The sequence below is a fragment of the Tupaia chinensis genome, unplaced genomic scaffold, assembly GCF_000334495.1.
Source record: "Tupaia chinensis unplaced genomic scaffold, TupChi_1.0 Scaffold143636_1, whole genome shotgun sequence".
Lineage (NCBI taxonomy): Eukaryota > Metazoa > Chordata > Mammalia > Scandentia > Tupaiidae > Tupaia > Tupaia belangeri.
This window is the reverse complement of record NW_006203484.1, coordinates 470963-479962: the sequence shown is the minus strand read 5'-3', so window position 1 is coordinate 479962 and position 9000 is coordinate 470963. Positions and strand designations below refer to the sequence as shown.

At 38.8% G+C, this 9000-nt stretch overlaps 1 pseudogene; it reads left to right on the top strand.

Moving 5' to 3' along the window:
- The first annotated feature begins 512 nt into the window (after positions 1-512).
- LOC102497524 (thioredoxin reductase-like selenoprotein T pseudogene) lies at positions 513-1559 on the top strand (annotated as a pseudogene).
- Positions 1560-9000: the final 7441 nt, after the last annotated feature.

The following is a 9000-nucleotide window of genomic DNA, read 5'->3' as shown; positions in this document are numbered from 1 at the left end:
CTGTATGACTTGTGTGATACTGTGACCTGTGGATTCCATGCTGGAGACCAGAGAAAACCTCTGATTTCTGTGCTGAGAGCAAGAAAACATCATTTTGATGGTGACAGAGTGGCGCAAATGCCTTATGTTTTTTATTCAGCCGCTCGAATATTTGAGAGGCTGACCAAAAAGGGGGAAATGTTTGAACTATTTTGGCCAAAAACAGCCTCTGTACTCTCACATTTGGATTCCTGTAAATAAGCTGAAATCCTATATGTTTTTCTGAGCTGGTTGCTAGGTTACAACCAATCACAGCAGCTAGGTTCAATCACAGGCATCTCCCTTTTAAACCATGTTAAGTTAGACAAACTTAAGACAAACTTAAGACCAATGATTTCTCTACTTCACTCCCTCACTTAGCTTTTTTGTATACTTTCCTATTCTGCCGATTTAAACGCTGAGTTGATGACGAAGCTGGCCAAAGTTGTTGGGAAGTCTGGAGATTACTGCTTAATTTAAATTGTTAAGATTTGGTGTAAGGGGGCTGGCTGAAGTGGCTGGCTCAGTTAAGATGAGGCTTCTGCTGCTCTTCCTGGTGGCGGCGTCGGCGGTGGTCCGGAGTGAGACCTCGGCCAACCTGGGCGGGGTGCCCAGCAAGAGATTAAAGATGCAGTATGCCACGGGGCCGCTGCTCAAGTTCCAGATTTGTGTTTCCTGAGGATATAGGCGGGTTTTTGAGGAGTACATGTAGGTTATCAGCCAGCGATACCCTGACATCTGCATTGTACGAGAGAATTACCTTCCTCAGTCAATATATAGACACATAGCATCTTTCCTGTCAGTCTTCAAATTAGTATTAATAGGCTTAGTAATTGTGGGCAAGGATCCTTTTGCTTTCTTGGGCATGCAAGCTCCTACCATCTGGCAGTGGGGCCAAGAAAATAAGGTCTATGCATGTATGATGGTTTTCTTCCTGAGCAACATGATTGAGAACCAGTGTATGTCAACAGGTGTATTTGAGATAACTTTAAATGATGTGCCTGTATGGTCTAAGTTGGAATCTGGTCACCTTCCATCCATGCAGCAACTTGTTCAAATTCTTGACAATGAAATGAAGCTCAATGTGCATATGGATTCAATCCCACATCATCGATCGTAGCCCCACTTATCAGCACTGAAAACTTTTACATTGAGGGATTTTTGCAAGAGCAGCGTGACTGACATCATGAAGGCCTGTACTGAAGACAGCAAGCTGTTAGTACAGACCAGATGCTTCCTTGGCAGGCGCGTTGTACCTCTTGGAAAACCTCAATGCAAGATAGTGGTTCAGTGCTGGCACATTCTGGAATTCTGCACATTCATGGAGTGCAATAATACTGTATAGCTTTTTTCCCCCAAAATTCACCCAGTTAATAGTTCTTTTTTTAAAAATAGACGTTAATACTTGTAAATTTTTTTCTTAGTCATATTTGAAAAATTAGAAAATTGAGTTACAATTTAATTTTTTTCAAAGATGTCTGTTAAATCTGTTACGCTTTTATATGAAGTTTTGATTTTTATAGTTTAAAATCAGATCTTTTGGGGAATATAGCTGAAGTTTCCGAATACTTTGTAAGAGTATATCAGACATCTCTAGTTTGGTCACGTTCAATTTATGAATACTGCAAATTGCGAACAGTGCATTATACAAGATTATGGGGGGAAATCCTATATCCAAAGTACTCTACCAGTTTATGTGTGTGTCTGTGTGTGCACGTGTGGTTACCAGAGAACTACTAAGAAACCAACTGCTTTTTAAATCCTGTTGTGTAGTTCAAGTGTCTTGCCTTGACCAATCTAATGAGTTGATTAACTGGGCCTTTATACTTAACTAAATAAAAAACTAAGCAGATGTGAGTTAAATAAAAAAAGTTTCAATTTATTTAAAAAAAAAGATTTAGTGTAAGTATATTAAAACTCTTCTCTATTAAATTGGTTGGTTTATTTTTCTTTTAATACCCAGTTTTTCCAGCACCATTTGCTAAAGAGGTTTTTCTTTTCCCACTGGATTGACTGGTACTCTTTGTCAAATATCAGTTGGCTGTATGTTTCAGGGTTTATTTCTGGGGTCTCTATTTTGTTCCATTTGTCCACATATCTATTTTTGTATCAGTATTATACTGTTTTGATTATCACAGCTTTGTAATATATTTTGGGGTCAGGGAGTGAGATGCCATCCACTCTACTCTTCTTGTGCAGGATTGCTTTGGCAATATGAGGTCTTTTATGATTTCAGATAAATTCCTTTTTTTTTTTTGAGGGGTTTTTGCTATAGGGCCTGTGCGTTTACCAGAAAGATAGAGAGAGACAGAGAGACAGAAAGCGAGAAATCACGCCCCAGGAGGAATGGCCATGCCGCAATCCCTTCTCCTCCATTCTCCTCTCTGGATTTTGGGCATGCATGCACACGTGCCTGACGTGAGTTTAAGCCACCAGGTCCAGGACTCGAACTGCGGTCAGCTATGCGGGAGTTCAGTGACATAGTCATTACACCAACTACTGGTCCCAATTCCAGATAAATTCTGATTGTCTTTTCTAGATCTGTGAAGAATGTCTTTTGTTATTTGACAGTGATTGCATTAAATATGTAGATTAATGTGAGAATTTCCATTTTGATTATATTAATTCTCCCAATTCAGGAATGAGGGCTGTCCTTCCATTTCTTTGTGTGTCATTTTCAATTTCTTTTTAAATATTTTCATAGTTTTCCTTGTAGCGGTCTTTCCTTTCCTTGGTTAGATTTATTCCCAGGTATCTTATACTTTTTCTGGCTATGATAAATGAGATTTCTTTCTTCAGTTCTGCTTGTTGTTTGTATATAGAAATGCTATAGATTTTTGTAAGTTGATTTTGTATCCTGCCACTTTACTGTATGCACTTATTAATTCCAGGCAATTTTTCATGGATACCCTTGGGTCTTCTATGTATATGATCATGTCATCTACAAATGGAGATAATTTCACCTCTTCTTCCTCTATTTAAATGCCTTTTATTTCATGATCGCATTGGCTAGGATTTCCAGCACTATGCTGAAAATAAGTGGAGAAAGTGGGCAGCCTTGTCTTGTACCAGTTTTTGTGGAAAAGCTTTAAGCTTTTCCCCATTCAGTATAATGTTAGCTATAGGTTTTTCATAGATGACTTTTATTATACTGAGAAATGATCCTTCTATGCCGACTTTGCTGAGTCTTTATCATGAAGGGATGTTGTATTTTGTTAAATGTTTTTTGTACATCGCTTGAGATGATCATATGGTTTTTATTTTTCCATTGATTGGCATATTATATTTATGGTTTTGCATATATCAAACCTTTCCCACATTTTTGAAGGACAGGTATAAGGTTCTATAGACAGGTGTTTTTTTTCTTCTCCAGTACTTTGAATATATCAAATCACTTCCTCTGGCTTCCAAGGTCTTTGTTGAGAAATCTGCTTATAACCATATTAAGAATTCCCTGTACATAATTAATTGTAATACTTGCTTATCTCTTGCTGCTTTGAAGTTGTGTTTGTTTTAAATTTTTGCTATAAGATGTGTGTTTGCTAGAGAGAGACAGAGAGAAAGAAGGAAGGTGAGAAAGCATGGCCCAGGGAGGATGACCATGCCACAGTGCCTTTTCTTCCATGCTTCTCCAGAGATTTCGGGCATGCATGTACATGCATCGGCATGTTTCTCAAGCTGTTTGGTCTGGGACTCAAACTATCCAATCAGCAATGTTGTGAGATACAGCGGGTTTAACCATCACCCTACCTAGCTGACCCAAGATGTTTTGTGTTTGGACTTTGGGAGTTTATTATAATGTGCCTCAAAGTGAACCTTGTTATTTCATACTACTGGGAGTTTGCTGAGCTTCTTCCATGTTTATATTTATATATTTTTATCAAATTTGGGAAGTTTTCAGTCATTATTTCCTCAAAAATCCATCCCTCTCTGGCAGTCCAGTCCCACAGTGCATATGGTGGTCCGTTTTATGGTTTCTCACAAGTTATAGAGTAACTCTATGCCTGAGATCTTAGATCATATATAAGCCTGCACCTTTCCCTGGGCATGCACTGTAACTAAATTCCTCTGAATATGTGGTTTGTTTTGAATGCCCTAGTCCTTAAATGTCTGGTTCACAAAAAAGTAAAAAGAAAAAAAAATGAAGGAGTTCTGTAAATTCCAAGTTTTCTACATCTGAAAGGGAAAGGGCTTGCATCAATGGTGATGGTGGTTGCAACAGTGGCTGACCTCAGCTCTGCCTACACCTCTGGTATTAGAAGGAGCTATCAGTATTCAAAGCACAGATCCCCAAAACTTACAGAACAGGGTCCCACTGCCCATCCAGGCTTCTGCCAGCTGTGTGAACTGTTCCAGGAATACATACAAAATTGTTTGCTGTTGGGCTCAGGGTAGGTGATGGCTAGCCACTACCATGCTAATATCTGAAAATGAGCAAAATGAATGACAATTTTCCATGCAAGTCCTTCTGCAGTGAGTTTTTGACACTAGTATTTAGGTTTATTTTCATCTCATAGATGTGATGGGGGGTTATTAGTTGTCTCTTTCCTTGGTTCACCGGGTCTAGGAGTTAGTATGAATCTCTCAAGAAGCTATCAGACTTTTCTTGCTTTCCACCAAAATCTTGTTTTTGAGTACCCACAGACAAATCTTATACACTCTTTGGAAACAGAGTTAGTTCACTGCCAGAGGTGGGAGGAGAGAGAGGCTTTAGACTTCTTGATTTTATGAGGTGCTTTTTCTCCTTATAGAAATCTCTGAGACATGTCTCAGAGCTTAGGGTGGAAACAGTGGCATGCATCTAACACGTTTTAGAAGGATGCTAAGTGGAGATGGTTAGCAGGGTGCTGTTCTTCTCAGTTTACGGTCTTCAGGCTTAGAATCTCCACCATACAGAACTGAAGAGTGAGTGAGTGGGGCCCCAGTATTGTCAGTATGCCATGCCTGAAGCAGCCTTTGTCTGGGTGGAAAGACGCCCTAAATTTTTAGTTGTACAGCCTAACTTCTGCCTCTGAAACAATTTTCTGGAGGGATGTGAGGAATTTTGGCTGTCTGCCCTTCCCAGGTAGCTTTTCTAGTTCTTGGAGTTGGAAGGTGAGGGAGCCCTGTGTTGTGGCTTGACCTGCCGGGAGTTTCTGTCACACTGAACTGGGATGATGGAGCCAGTTTGGTTCAAATATAGACTCTGACTGTCCTAAATGAGTTTTAGATTTTCTTGAATAAATGTTTGTTTATTGCTGTACGCCCTAAGGAGACCTAAATAATTCTCCACAGATTTAAATAATTGTTATCAATTATACTTACTTCACCAGAGGGTGAGTCTGCAGAAGTCTCTACACTGCCATTTTGAAAGTCATTTGTAGCTGTTTTCATGTTTAATGACTAACTAGATATAAATACTGTAAGAGCACAAAGTTTTGTCTTTTCATTTACAAACAAAACCTAAACAATTACAAAACTGAATCATAGCTATTGGTAAACCAAATTAATTTTCTTTTTAATTTTTTTTAATGAACACATTTAGAATGTGGTTGCTTATTTAAGTCTCACAATAATCCCATAAAACAGGTACCATGCCATTCGCATGTTATAGGAGAAAGTGAAATTTTCAGTGGTTAAATGACCTGTCCAGAGTTAAAGATTTAAGTGGTGGAATAAGGATGTGTGTCTAGGACTCACTGACCCAAAGTCCTTAATCTTAAATGTTGTGTTTTACTACCTGCCCGGTTCTTATCAGATTGCCTTTAACCTTTCTCAATCATACACAAGGACCTCATACCCCAGGGCAGCTAACTACTGCAGAAGGGCAGGTCTTCTGGAATAAAAACCTGCACATTTTATTGCATTTAACGACTACTTACACTGGGAGCTTTCCTCAAAGAAAGTAACAAAAGCAACCATACTCCAGTCACTGCTCAGTCCCTTCTTTACCTTTACTCCCTCCTACATTTCTTCCACTCCAAAAGGGCAGACCCTGGAGTACAGCCTCTTCTAAAAGACCTTTACCTAAATTCAGGACAGGTTTGAAAATACATCAACGGACCCCACTGAGGCATTTGGGGAAGTTCTGAATCCTATACACGGTAGATTAATCTTGCTTCCTTTTTTCTCTTGAGTGCCAATGCGCGTTTATAGAACGGGGCTGTGCCTTACCTTCCAGGCATTATCAGAGGCCCAGTTGGTCACAGTTCTGGATTCAGCATCTGTGATGTTATCTCTGTGTCTCTCTCCCTCTCTCACATACACACATATAAATTTGTTTTTGATCATAGTTCCTAGCTCATAACACCCATATTCCTTGTTATTTTCTATAAGATTGGAACAATAAGGATATCTTTTGTTAAATTATTTGGTCTTGGGGCCAGCACATAGTGTGGAGATTAAGGCAGCTGTATCCCACATAGCCAACTATGCAGTTTGAGTCCTAGACCTGGTGGCTTGAAAATCATGCTGGGCATGTGTGCTTGCATGCCTAAAATCCCAAAGATAAGAATGGAAAAGGGACTGTGCATGGCCATTCCCCCAGGGGGGGATTTCTGATTTTCCCTCCCTCTCTCTTTTTCTTGTCTCTCTCCAGTGAGCACATGCACTCTGTAGCAAACTAAAAATAATTAATTAATTTGGCCTTTTGTCCTTGGTTCCTGAGGCAGCTCTGGAACAGCTTCTGAGCAATAAATATGAACAATAGCCTTTTGTTGTAATGTTGAGGTGCTTTAGGCCTGAAAAGGCAAAATCTCCTTCCCTCCTTTCACCTGCTCCTTTTTCTCCCCAAGGCAAGCCAAAGAATTCAAAATCTCTTTTCCCTAAGGTTTCTCATAAAGTCTAAGAATATTGTAATCTTCCCTTGCCACCCACTGGCTTACTGCTGGTCATAAAGAAATTGAGATCCTCATTCCAGGAGGGTCCTGTCCCATATCCAGAAGGAAGCATTGCTGCACAGAGAGCTAAGAATATGGACAGGTCTTGCTGGGTTTCCACACTCAGTCTATTAAACATTAGTTTATACCCTTTTTATCAAATCACATTTCTACATAGTTGTCCATGCTTCAATCATGTCTTTGCAATAAAGTTATCATAAAAAATCCAAAAGGGCAGAGATAGGAGTATTTGGGATAGCTGAATACACAGAGGGTTACAGAAAGGTAAATAAGAACTTACTCATGTGTTGGGAGAATGGTGCACCTCAACTCCACAGGGAGTTATTTGTATTCTTTAAAATATCTATCCTTTATAATAAACCAGTTGACATGTTTCCTTGAGTTCTGTCAGCTACTCTGGCAAATTAATTGCACCTAAAGAAGTGGTTGTGAGAACTGCCTAGAGACAATTTCATGAGACGGAGCTCTCAACCTGTCAGACCTGATGCAATGTCCACTGGAGTTGATGTTTCGCTGAATAACTGCTTGTTTGCTTGTTCGTGGGGAGAAAAATCCCTTCAGATCACAGATCTGTATCATGAGTAGGAAAAACTGATTTCTTCTTCCACAATGTCCCATTAGCCTCTATAGTGCCTTGTTTAGCGATCATCCCAAAAGGTGAAATAAGTTGGTGCTGTCCAAAATAATCTCTTCTTTTTGAAGATCTTGCTTTCACGACCCTAATGGATATGGTTCAGAAGTCGTCTTAAATAATACTCCTTGTCTACATAGGCAAAAGCTACTACAAACTGTATATCAATTTAACTTGTGAATATAAAAATGTTTACATAAAGCTGAATATAGTGACCAACCATAAAGTATTATAAGCATGACTATCAGGGATTTTCCCAGGTTGCAAGATATGTTATCTTGGAAAAGGTACATAAATATTAAAGGAAAGTAGAAAAAAATTCAAACAATATAAAAAATAAATATTAAGCCAGCTTGTAGTGTGGTGGTTAAGGCGGCTAGATCCCACATGGCTTGACTGTATGGTTCAAGGACCAGCAGCTTGAAAAACACATAGGGTGTGTATGTGTGAGCCCAAAATCTCAAGAGGAAAATGGAAGAGACTGCAGTGTGGCTATCACCCCTGGGGGATGCTTTCTCACACACACACACCCCAACCCGGTGAATGCACATGTCCTGTAGTAAATTTTTAAAAAATATATACCAAAAAAAAAAATCCAAAAGGAAATACTGCATTTGATCCCTCCTCTCTGTATAAACTCTTGACGATTTTACAAAGGACATCATGCTTTGTGACAATCTCCTCACTGTATAATATACGCTGAAAATCTTTATTGGCAAATGTCTTATAAAACGTAAAATATATTTTATAATATAAAGTAACATCAGTGATTTTGATTTATATTTTCTGAGTTTTTTTTGTTCATTACTAACTGCATGGTGTTGATGTTGATGGACTAGACTGAGTCCATTTTCTGAGAACTAATGCCATCTTGTACCCTTCAAAATGTTTGTTTATTGCTGTACGCCCTAAGGAGACCTAAATAATTCTCCACAGATTTAAATAATTGTTATCAATTATACTTACTTCACCAGAGGGTGAGTCTGCAGAAGTCTCTACACTGCCATTTTGAAAGTCATTTGTAGCTGTTTTCATGTTTAATGACTAACTAGATATAAATACTGTAAGAGCACAAAGTTTTGTCTTTTCATTTACAAACAAAACCTAAACAATTACAAAACTGAATCATAGCTATTGGTAAACCAAATTAATTTTCTTTTTAATTTTTTTTAATGAACACATTTAGAATGTGGTTGCTTATTTAAGTCTCACAATAATCCCATAAAACAGGTACCATGCCATTCGCATGTTATAGGAGAAAGTGAAATTTTCAGTGGTTAAATGACCTGTCCAGAGTTAAAGATTTAAGTGGTGGAATAAGGATGTGTGTCTAGGACTCACTGACCCAAAGTCCTTAATCTTAAATGTTGTGTTTTACTACCTGCCCGGTTCTTATCAGATTGCCTTTAACCTTTCTCAATCATACACAAGGACCTCATACCCCAGGGCAGCTAACTACTGCAGAAGGGCAGG